Below are 12,568 nucleotides of genomic sequence, written 5' to 3'. Positions count from 1 at the left end.
TGGAAGGTGCCGTCGCCCGGCTTTCGTGAGCTTCTCAGTACGCACACTTGAGCCTGGCTTAGTGATCCCTGCCTTTGCTTCACCAGAGATGTCCTTGACTGGGTTTGGGGTGGCAGGGAAACACAAGCTTTTTAATGAGAATAAGCAGCTCAGGAGTATTTCAGCAGCTCGAGAGAGAGCTGTGTGACAGTCCCCCCAGTAGTGAACCCACAGCAGCTGAGCGGAAGGAAGGTGTGGTTCACATTTAAGGAATTTTTCTGAAGACTTCCGTCAGCCTGCTGTCCGTCCTTGTCATCAGCCATGAAACTGTGTCCTAAAAGGCTCTGGTTTATTGTAGGTGTGAGCTGGGCAGTACAGGCTGTGAGTAGCATTTAACAATTGGAAGAAGCCCAACATGCGGCATGAGAAGGTGAGTCTAGTGCACAGTGAAAACTATCTGCACCCTTCTGTTGTAATAGTGTGGCCTGCAAGATGCAGGGTATTTTAAGGATGCTAATACAGACATGATTTAAAAGGTGATGAGCAGAGGAAGGAATGCAGAGCAGTAGGTCTCCCTGTTTTGCAAAGTTCTATGTGAAATATTGTCTACAAAATATTTCAGGATCTAGATCCTATGTTCCCAAGTAATCTGTGTATAACCATAAACTTCAGTTTACAGTCAATACAACCTGCCTTGAGTAGTGTGGGAGAAGGGTAGGAAGCTACACAAATGGCAGCAGGATGTTTGTGGTTACGTGTAGATGATAGCAAAGTAAACTGTGCCTTCAAGCAGGCCTATAACTCCTCTCTGCTTTACAGTTTGGACACAAATGATTAATTCAGATGCTGGTAATCTGCTAGTGCCTTTTACAGTTCTCTATGGGCTATCTTCTCTGACCCCTGTTCTAATCTCTTTTGTTGTACCAAGTGTAATTTTCTTACATACATGCACTACTTCACATTTCATACCTACCTTTTAACAGCCTCATTGCTGCCACAGCTTCTTCAGCGCTTTAGCAGAAATGAATGTTAACATCAGAATACTGAACAGTATGATGAAAAATGTAAAGAAATGTATCTAAAAATCCCTTTTGCTAAAAGGATACAGCTAAGAAATTGGCATAGCAGAGGAGAATGCCATAAAAGCCAATTCTTACACTTTGCCTTAAAAAAATTAAAGTGCATGCCAGAGTAACAGAAAAAGCTGCCAGTCAGTGAGATCAAAGCTGCAGCTCTTCCTTTGCTATAAGTCCATGGGGAAAAAAATGAGAAGTTCTTGCATCTAAGCAATCGATCTACTTGAGGAAAATCAAAGCTATTAATTCTTCAATATATGAGTGTTTGGGAACCAACAGAACAGAGCTTCAAACGTAAGAAACTAAATTCTCAAATTAATGATTTATAACACAGTATGTACCTTACAGGTGAATCAATAAGGCTCACTAATTTTGTACTTCCATTATAAAACATTCATCACATTATCCCACATAATTACAATTTTCCTTTCAGAGCAATCACACAAGGCAGCCCTTACTGCCCTTTCTCCCCTCAACCCAGTTCAAGCTGCAGTAGATGCTCTTTCTTCTCAACTGGCATCAGGCCTGAGAAGGAGCCCAGAAATTACTCCTAGGTGAAGGCCCTTATCTTTTCTCATCAGCCGTTTCACTGACACAAACAGCATTACACATACCAGTACCAGCAGTTCTGTACACAGCAACAGTGTAGCTCGGGCAGCAGAACCACAGTGCCGCAACTGTTCAGTGTTCACTGGAGCCACCTTTCTCAAGTCCTCTTCCCATCCCTATAACGTTTAATGGCCCAACCACTAGAGGACAGGCTAGGCCTCCATAAAAGGTAGCAAGCAGGGATATTTCCTTGGTAAGCAGAGGACTAAAAGAAAATAGCCTCAGCTTGAAAAGATGAGACCTTTGGAACGTGCTTTTGGGATGCAACTTGTGAAAACATTTGTCCGTGCTTATGAATTTACCCTTGACCAAGCAACCTACCTGCCCTGGGTTGGCCCTCTGCAGTTACCAATGCTTTTGATTCCAAGGAATGCAGTGCTGGTAGGCATGAGGGGGATGTTGTCCAAGTGCCTGGCTGTGGGCAGACACCACTCAGAGATGTACCTTTTTATGAAGTAACCATTAAATGAGAGTTTAACACATTGTGGATTGTGTATACTAGATGGGCCCAGACTGGGCTAGGAACCCTACGTATATCCATACTTAATTCAGAAGTGTCTCAATTAGAGAGCAATTAGAGCAACATGGCCAAAATATACCTCTGGCAGTTGGATTATGAGTAACCACGTAGCTTTCTGATTAAGACATGAGTGAAACTTCTCAGAGAAATTTAGGCAGCAGGGAATAAATATTTGATTGATCCAGGTTATCAGCCTGTGTCAACCAAAGGGTCTCCAAACTGCACAGAAATGTCAGGAGCTCCAGAGTACTGAAATCAGAAATCTTGAACCCCAGGTCAGTGCATGTTCTCCTGAGATAAAAGGTTTCAAATAAGCAGTATGTATCTCACATGACAAGTCAAATAGAATGCAGATTATCCTGTGACTCTTAAGAAATCAGACCATAACAAGCCTAGGAAACAAATCATTTGAGAGTACTGGCCTTATGTTAATGGGGTCAAGTGCTCATTCAGCAGTGAGTAAGAGCATATGCTAAAGGAAAATGCTGAAGTGCACTTCCTTAGTATAAGGACCGTATCTCTTTTTGGTGCCTCCTAGTGCCTGTTCTTCATTACTTTTCTAAGATATGCACTTGTATGAAAAAGAGATGACCCAAAAGATATTTGAGACTCAGGATTGTTAATGGCCAAAACGGTACTTACGCTCACTCTCATCTACATCTATACGTGCCTTCTGTTACACCTCTTGTGAAGTTTCACCTGAGAAAATGTAAAGGATTATGCATCATTAAAATGACTGGTGGTGTGAAAATACCTTTCTCAGAAATGAATCGTTCTTTTTCAGCATTTGTGGAACTCCACAATAATGTTTCAGATTTAGTTTCTCCCTGTTGAACAGAAGGCTAATGGGACTTTTTAGAATATGATTTATGGGACTTGATTATGCAGCCAAAAATTTGGAATGGCAGCTGCTTTCAAAAGAGATTGCTGCTGGGAAATGGAGATTTGCCAGCTGAGGTGTGTGAAAGATCAACTGGCCTTCTAACTTTCCATAGTTTACAAAGGAGTAGCAGAGCCATGCAGAAGCCCTTAAGCCACAGAAAACCAGAAATCAGCCAGCCTTTGAGTTAACCAGTGCCTGTAAGACTAAGAGTCAGAAAGTATAGGGTCCAAACTGTTTGCATTATGGGACATATGGCAGATCATGTTGAATTTCATACCTTGACTATTTCTTTCCTTGCCAATACAAATACTTGTTCCTTCACTATTTTACTCAAGCATGGCCAAAGAACTCTTGCTAAATCTTTCAGAAAAAAATAAATTCTCCTCAAACAGGAACCTGCTATGAAAAACTTGACCCAAAAGATAGTTGTTAGACCTTGAAAAAAATTACTAAATATATTTATTGAGGTGTGCATTACATAGTAATAGGGTACAAAAGAAGGCTACTGTGGGCTCTTTACACCACTAATTATATCAAGAACCTTAAGAAGTTTCAAGCAACTACAATAATACTGTTAAAACAAACAGTAGGGGTTACCCTATTTTCTACAGCAGTTTTGGATGCTATGTATAATACTCCACGCTAATGAAATTACAGTTGCGATATAGTGAGGAATTAGTGGACACAGAATCTGTAACTGCCATTGGCATCACAAAGCATTTTAATTTCAGAGCAAACTCACACAGAACTCCAGAAGCTCAGTTATCAGTTCTGGCCATCTGTGTTAAAGAGACTACCTAGGGGAAACAGCTGGCTTCCAGCCACTAGTGTACTCCCCTGATTCCCATGTCTGTTGAAGTATTGCTCAGCCTCAGGACTCTTCTAATTCAGACTGACTGTACTGCATTGACTACAGTCCTTTGTCCCTAGAATAGAACTGGGAGACAAGGTAAGGTAAGGCCAGCTCCAGCAGCTTTAAAACTTTTAAGATTTCCTTTCTCTAGAGGAATCTCAAGTTTGTCACCTAAGCTAATTTTAAGTATGTTTTGCATTGCTCTATAGAAGACAAACTAATTAGCATAAGTCCAGAATGAGCACATAAATTCTACCTCAAACAATAGTTTAAACTAATCTATTACTTGGAAGCCCTGAAAATAAAATCAAGACTGACAGAACTACAGTGTGTGTTTAGAATCCAGCAGTGCCACATTCAGTGCAGTTGGGACTGTAGGAACCAAAATGTATTATCAGTTGTATATATACAACACCTACTGATTTCAAAGGAGTAATCAGGATATAGTGGAATAAAGACAGAGAAACATATGAGTTCTTTCAGGATTTGTGTGCTGTGAGGGCTGCAAAAGATGTGATGACGTAAAAACTTAAAACCAATGCATGTATTAATAAAACTGTCCTGTAAAGCCTACAAGCAACATATTGATTCTCCTCTCCAATGGTGTTCCTTAAACCCGGCATATAATGACATAGTGAAGGGTTTTCTAGAGCAAGTAAGGACCTCCTTTCCCAATTAGCTTACTGCATCATTCCCTATTCTATCTCTTTCTTGCTGCTGTCCTTCTCACTGATTCAGTATAACTCCCCAGTTCACTTCAAAGCACCTTTTTCAGAAATTCCATGGCACCACAAACCTTTCCCCTCATCATTCAGGAAACCCTTCCAACACACTTCTCATTATAGCTCTGCCTTGATATTCTGGAAAAGGTCTGTGTTGCCAGCAACAAAACAAGTGAGATAGGTACAGATAGACTGATAAGAAACAGGTATGCTAGAATGAAAACGTAGAGTGTCCTATATAGAAGGTGTAGCATCAGCACAAGTGCAAGGTGGAGAAAACACAGCTGAGCTGATGTTTATGTGAATCAATAAATTTCAGATTCTGGGCTCTTTAAAATTAGTTGGCAGTTGGCTGTTATATTGTCTATATCATAGTAAGGGCCAACACGAGGGTTGTATTTATACTCCTTGAAACAAAATACTCTCAAATTCATAGCATGATTTACAATGAGTCTGTGATACCATTTCTCATTAAGAAAACATAACACAGCAAACACCTTTTGTATTATTACTTGGCACAGGTTTAGCAGCATTCTGTACAGAAGTGCTATAAACATTTTTCTGTTTGATGACCGATATCAAAGCCTTTCTGTGGAGTCACATTTTGAACAGATGGTCATTTGATTTGCACACCTGAAATCTGAGCCCATATCCTGAGATTAACTCCAAAAAGTCTCAAAGAAACCACACACTAAGAAATATGCTTCAAATTCATAATGTTGGCAACATTATGGATATGCAGAGTTTTCATATTTTTACTTTAACTACTTTCTTTTGAATAGGGATTTTCTCCATAGGATTTTAGTCAAATTATTCCAGTCTTACAAAACTAGATGAGCAGGGGAGGGTATAAATAGGGCTATTCTGTTTAATCCACTTCCCCAGTTATGTCAAGACCTAGATAGCTGGGCTGGGAATGGAAGGCAGAATCTCAGAATCTTATATCACAGGAAAAAGAAAGTCTATTGAAATAAATTAACATCAAGTTCTAACTTAGTCACAAAAATATTGTAAAGATTAATTAGCTGATGAGCTATAGTTCTTTGAAGATAAAATGCTTTACATAAATGTTCTTTTAATTTATTAGTGTTTAGATCTGCAAACACATCAACATACTGTGTTTAAACAGTATGTTGTATGCACAACTCAGGACAACATAAGGAATTTCAATATGCTAAATATCAGGAAAATACTTTGCAGTTGCCAAAGATATGAGGCAGTCTGGGACTCAGACCATGCTATGTCCCTTTTCAATACAACATTCATGAACTTAGTGCCACACTAGACCCACACAGCCTGCCATCATGCTCCTTGCTCTGTGAGTACAGGGCAGGCGCATCAGTGCTTCTTAATGGACCCAAATCCAACTGATCAGCTTGGGCTTAATCACAGATGTGGTCAAGAGGTTCTGGCTTTATGCCCGGTCATAGGAATAGGGTTCATGGAGTGCTAGGCTGGCTCTCCACATACCCGCAAGGGCCTGACAGGTACATTACTTCAGCTCCCCACTGTACCTTATCCGGACTGCATTGTCAGCTCAAATGTCTCACTTTCTCTGGAACACACTTAACTTATATTGGTTGATGGAATTAATAATTGGATTGTAGTTATTTACTCATTCTTTCACCCAAGGCACAAAAGGAAATTAAGTTCTTGTTGCCTATATGTATAATTCCTTATTCCTTTATCCTTCCTTGCCAGCTTTGCTGTATTTCAACAATCATAAATTTTCATCAAAGGCTGATAGGAAAGGTGGTTTTGCTTAGCTGCAGAGCCAGATGAACACATTTTTAACTGTTCAGGCCGAGTTTTATCATCACAACTTGGTGTTGGCTCTCTTTGCTAGATACAGATGGATATACTTCTGGGCATGAAGAGCACTAGTTCATGGCCTGCCCCTAAATTTGCAACAACTGCTACTGAAGCCATCAGATTATAATAATTTATTATTATTAAATAATTAGTTTTCATTGTTTTACTGGATGGAGTCTGAGGGAAAGCCTGGGAATTCCTAGGAGCAAGGTATCCCATTAAACATCCTTGTGGTTGCTATGTCCTCATAGATGATAGCTCAGCAAGAAAATCTGTAATGGATAGAAGGTAGTCCTCCTTAGGTCCAGTGTTTTCATAATATTGATCTTTCCAGACTAAAATCAAATAGATTTAATTTTCAACATTACTAGATTACTACAGGAAATTCATTTTTCCTAAAGTCTGTTCCTTATTTGTCCTAGCAATCAGTTCCAGAAATCAGATATATCTAATTATAATTCTTTTCACAATTGTGTTTTTGTATTGATGCGTAGGTACTTAAAAAACAAAGCTCTGATGCAAGATTGAGATTCTTCTATTTACCTCTATTTTTGTATTATTCATGAGATATGTGGCATGAAATTAGTTGACTGCAGTCCCCCTGAGATCCTTCATGATAATTCATGAAACAACCTCTCAGGAGTAGAGACTTTTATTTATGTGAGTACCATACCTCTCCTTAGAATTACGAGGTTTTTGAGGGAAAAAAGGACATGGTACTTAGATTCCTGGCAAGTAAAATTCCTGTCCTGTGGTTCACAGATGATTTCAATAGCCTCTCTAGCTCCCAATGCCTTTGGTTTTGAATAGAAATGAGCAATCTTAGCTGTCCCACTGATTCCTCATTTGTAAAATTGAGATCTGTAAAATATTATCGATATCATGAAATAAACACTTCTAAAAAGCTTTGTCAATGAGTCCTATATAAATGGGACATGGAATTTAATTAGACCTTACATGCAAGAATGACTCGTGATCAGCAATGAACAAGCATTTTAATTATTTTCTGCAAATTCTTTCAGACAAAAAGATAGACAACTGTGAGTCCAATGATGTAAAGTGAACTCAGATAAAACCTGCAAATTATTTCAGTGCAAGTAATAATTTTACAGATACATTCAATGAAAGTCAAGGACATTCAGTAAGTCTGAAACTGTCCTGTTTACATAGGTGTTCTTCACTGCTCTAAGGACAGGATTGTAATTAGCATCATAGGAGTACCCTAATGAAAGCATTCAGAACTTTACATTTACTTGTACACTGTCATATGGTCTGTTGTACGTAAAGATCATGTGTGACACACATGTGCACGTGACAGTACATCTATATAGTAATTCACTGTGCAGTTTCATATATATTCAATGCAGCTATTCTATTCATCACAATACGGTAAACAAGTTAATTCTTTCTGCAAGGTTTGGTTCACAGGATTGCAGATTTTGATTTTCTGAGAGCCTGCTGGGGGCACCAACACACACCCATAAGAAACAAATAATGAAATTAGGCAAATGAAACAAGACAAATTTAATCATTTATTTACATGGTAAAAAATGACAGTACATCTCAGATTATGTGTAATGTGTATAGTCTTCTTTTCACAGCTTTGAAAATACACCTTACAATAAATTTGCTTGCAGACTTATAAATGCAAATAAACCAGACCAAATAGCTAAAGAGTTAGCTGAATAGGTGGCCCTAATAATGTATTCTGGCTGAGAAATAAAAGATGAACCAATTGGTAAGTGGGAAAAGAAACTGCCATGGCAGTGAGCTGCATCCTGGCTGGTGCAGAGAGGTGGCATTTGCTGGTTAAAAACCAAACTGTTGAGTCGTGTGACAGGAAACCCATCTATAGTAGCTCTGTAGTCAAATAGCAGTCATAAGGGATTACCTCATGTGTGTAAAAACATCAGGAGGAGACCTAGAGGAATTAAAAATTCGTTAATGACGAGAGTAGCATCAAAACAATAGGTACCTAATCTGAAGCATGGGTTTTTTCACAGATACATTGTATTGGTTCTAGAGAAAAGTTACAAAAATCTGAAAGCTTTAAGCAGAGACTGTACAATGTATAGCAAATATTTAAAGAGATGCTCTGTTGTCCTCAGTGTTCTCTGTTTTTCCTGACAGAAGAAAGACCGTATTTCAGATTCTTCCTTGCCCCTTGAAATTAGCACAGTTCATGCCTGACAGCAGCTTTTAAATTACCTTGAGGTGCCCGTTTTTCTAATGCTTCTTTCATCATGGAAAGATGTGAAGGGTAGATAAACAAAAGCTAAGAAAAAATCAAATGAGAGATTGGCACAAAAGGAGGGTTGGAGGTGAGTGTCAGACTGGAAAGAAAAGAGATTGATGGGTCAGAAGTTAATTGACTCCAAATTTGTACAGGATCTGAATTTCTCAAGGGCCATGGAGAAGAATCTCATTTAGAAAATTCCATGCAGATAAAGAAAAAATGATGTTAACACTGGGGAAGTAACAGGAAACAAAGACCTCTGAGACACTAAGTAGAAGTTGGGCTTCTAGAAGCATCCAAGAAATGCAGTGAGGAAACACCCCTCCATTGACCTACTGGCTCATCAACTATCTGGTATTTGGAAGAGTTCCTGAAAAGGGAAAGAGAAGTGACAAAATATTGCGTAGTTGCTGGCAGCTTGTATTATTCTCCCATAGGCACAACTTCTTCCTGACAAGGTAGGGATTCATTCCATATTATGATTTTTTGACATTTTTATTTTTGTGTTCTTGTTCTATTTCTATTCAATCTAACCTGTTCCATTATTCAATCACTCTTACAGTATTTTTTCTTTTTTAATATTCAAATGAAATTTCCTACACATCAATTTGTGCCTGTTGTCTCTTGTTCTGTCTCTGGACATCTCTGAGAGGAGTCTGTCTTCATCTTCCTTATTTCACCCCTCATGAAGTATTTATATCTATTGATAAGATCCCTCCTGAGTCCTCTCTTCCCCAGGCTAACCAGTTCCAGCTCTCAGCCTCTCCTCATATGTCAGATGCTCTAGTCCCTTAATCATCTTTATTGCCCTTTCCTGGCAATGGAATTCCATTCTCTCCTGTAAGTCCATGTTTTGTACTGGGGAGCCCAGTACTGGACACAGCACTCCAGAGGTGGCCTTCATCACTGCTGGGTAGAGAATAATCACGTCTCTTGATGTGCTGGCCATACTCTCCCTAATGCAGCCCAGAATACTGTTGGCTTTCTGTGCTACAAAGGCACAGTTTTTGCTGGCTCGTGTTCAAATCAAATGAGGTACGACAGATATGGGAAAGTGATCTTTCATTATTCCAAGCCTGGACCTTGAAATGCATTGTAGTTCACAAGTCAAGGCCTACACAGTCAGCTCCCCATGGAAAGGCAAAATTCCACGAGTTTGTTTTAGGTGACTGTTCCTAGAAAGCTTAAACTTCATTGTATGATTGTTGGAATATTCCAGCCACAGGAGGTAGAAAAGGAAATGGAACTTGAGGGCACATTTTGGGACCTCACCTGCCAGACTTCCTGAGGCCAGTACTGCCAGAGCTACCATTGGTCATGCGGGTGACAAAATTAAGGTTGCTTTACATGTCTCACACTTGGACCCTGTTTTCAGACATTTATGGGTTTGTCAAATTTTAAGATCTTAAACTGAATTTTTCCATATTTGGGGTCTATCTTCTGTCAGAAAGCCTCAACCAATGACATTCAGTCACACAGCCAGCTTAGGACATATACATTTTTCTGCTGTTGTGAATATTGTGGTGACCTTTTCTTTAAGCACTTTTATTGTGTTCCTGGTCTCAAACAGGGACCTGAGATCTGAAAGGATGTACTTTCTGAAAATCTACCCAGGTTTTTGCTTTTTCCAGTGAGAGTACACATACACAGGATGTCTCTCTTAGAGGCTGAAGCTTGAGTCTCTGAGTCATCCTACTGAGCCATCTAAAAGACAGAATAATAGTGATTCCTCTATATTTCCCAGCAGTGTTGTGAAAGTTAATAATATTTGAAAAACACCTTGATTCTACAGTGACGTGCACAGAGAAAAGCTCATAAAGATATCATTAACCTTGTGATCACAATAGGATCTGAACAGACTGTATTAAATTAAGTGCAAGACATAAGCAACACAGAGAAAACAAAGTTTATTTGGGAAACATAGTCCATTTGTTCACTGCACTGGAGAAGCATCCTCATGAAAAAAAAAAAAAAAGGAAATCTGATCATAAATAACTTCAGTAAACATATACAAGTTTGGCCATGGATGATTTTAATCCAGTCATTTCCTAGATTTTGAGTGCCTGACTTTTTAATTTTAATATTGTTCAGATACACATCATTTGTGACCATCAATAGTGGCCAGCTTTCCTTAGTGCATGTGAATACTTCCTCCAGTTAAGAGCAATAAAAATGAACCTACTGGGTACCTCAAAGGGCTAGGATGGAAGAGGATCTTTGGGGACAGTTCACTTCAGGATCCTCTGTGATCCTTTTTACTTTACAGCAGGATGGGTATGGGCTAGACCTTAGTACAGCCCCACAATATTGCCCTCAGATGACCTTCTCAGTGTGCTTGCAGCCCTCACTGGATATTCAGAATATCCAACAGCCCTCATGTTGTCATAGTCCCCAGGGATGGTTATGAGGCACAGCTCCACCATGAGGGCTACAACTGGTCAATTTATGAGCCATGTGCTGATCAAACAATGTTGTCACGAGACATTTTTTCGAAGCACATGCACCCATTAGTCTCCCTTAACTCCTTAGCAGAGCTCTCAAAAGAGAATTTCATCAAAGTACCTATGTTTCCTCTACATAGTAATTTAAGCCCTCAAACTAGCAGTAGTTAGCCCACCTTTGCCAAAACAGTTTTTAGACAATGTAATTAAATGGTTTTGAGAGTTTTGTTATATTTATGCCTTTTACACAACATAATACATTTTCTAGGATGAAATCAGTGCGGATGATACACATACTACACATTTCTTTCTGTTGCAGCATGATCCAAGGAAAACTTAAAAAAGCAAAGTGCTTTTTCACTGCTATTTTTGATCGTTTTCAGGCTTACTTACATAGAAGACTTCAGGTTTTCAGCTAAGGTTTTTGAGTTTTCAGGGCTGTACACTGTATAAGCACACATGGCCTCTGACTAACCCATCTCATTTCACTTTGGCAGAGGGACTGATTTATTCTAGGCTTTCTCCTCTCTGGAAGAGTTGAGGTTACAGTGTCCTTCTATCAAGAGCATATTACACAAATCCACCAAAAATGCTTCAGTTAATATTTGCTACCAGACAAACCAGGGAAATATGCAAATCGTACAACTTTGATTTTTTAAGGCATTTTTGGTTTTGCCCTCAATAGGCCAAGAAATATTATGTCATCTTATTATAATTTTGTAAAACATTTAAGTTAAGATATTATTTAAAGCTAACAGCTGGATAGGGAACAAGAATAAAAAAAACCTGGAAAGCTTTTGTTTTATACAGATTATTCTGGGACGCAGGTGTGCAGCAGCAGTCTGACAGGGGTTCCACACCAAGCTAGTGGCACTGCTTCCATACAGTGCCAAGAGCCCAAGAAAAAGCTCTCAAGGACACAGAAGTTTTGCCATTAACCTGAATGAGACCGGAGTGAGAGTGGAATGTAAATGTTACACACATGGAAGTGATACAGAAGTGGCCCTGTAGATCCTGTTGACACTAAACATAGGACACAGAGACAATATTGCTCATCACTGTCTTGCATGAGGTTTTGGAAAAAGTGGAATGGGATCTGTAATCCATCATTCTAAGGCTGCTGGGTACAAGAAATACAAACACATTCACTTCATAGGTACAAAAATTGCCAGCATTTTGGTACTATTAACAAGCACTCTTGAGAGGATTATTGTGCTTGTTATAAATTGTGCTGTTGCATGATGCTTTTGCACTTGCAGCTGCTACAACATGAAATCAGATTAACTAATATTATGCTCTAATGTACTCTACATTTTCAATTAGTTCAAAAGCACAGTTTATGAAAATGATGCTCATTTTCTGGCAGAATATTTTATGCCATAGCAGACACCTTCAATTATAAGACACTATACAAGAGGGATTTGAAAGTAATGTTTT

The 12,568-nt window shown here is 39.0% G+C and overlaps 1 long non-coding RNA gene across 3 annotated transcripts in view; it reads left to right on the top strand.

The window, feature by feature from the left end:
- Window positions 1-12,568, top strand: part of LOC116960871 — a 67,582-nt gene that overhangs the window by 1,312 nt on the left and 53,702 nt on the right. For all 3 annotated transcript variants that reach the window (XR_006164522.1, XR_006164521.1, XR_006164520.1), the window contains exon 2: window positions 338-409. This is a non-coding gene — a long non-coding RNA (uncharacterized LOC116960871). The remainder of the gene's footprint in view (window positions 1-337; window positions 410-12,568) is intronic.

Source organism: Tyto alba, unplaced genomic scaffold (assembly GCF_018691265.1).
Source record: "Tyto alba isolate M040663 unplaced genomic scaffold, T.alba_DEE_v4.0 Super-Scaffold_7, whole genome shotgun sequence".
Lineage (NCBI taxonomy): Eukaryota > Metazoa > Chordata > Aves > Strigiformes > Tytonidae > Tyto > Tyto alba.
This window is presented reverse-complemented; position numbering and strand designations above follow the sequence as displayed.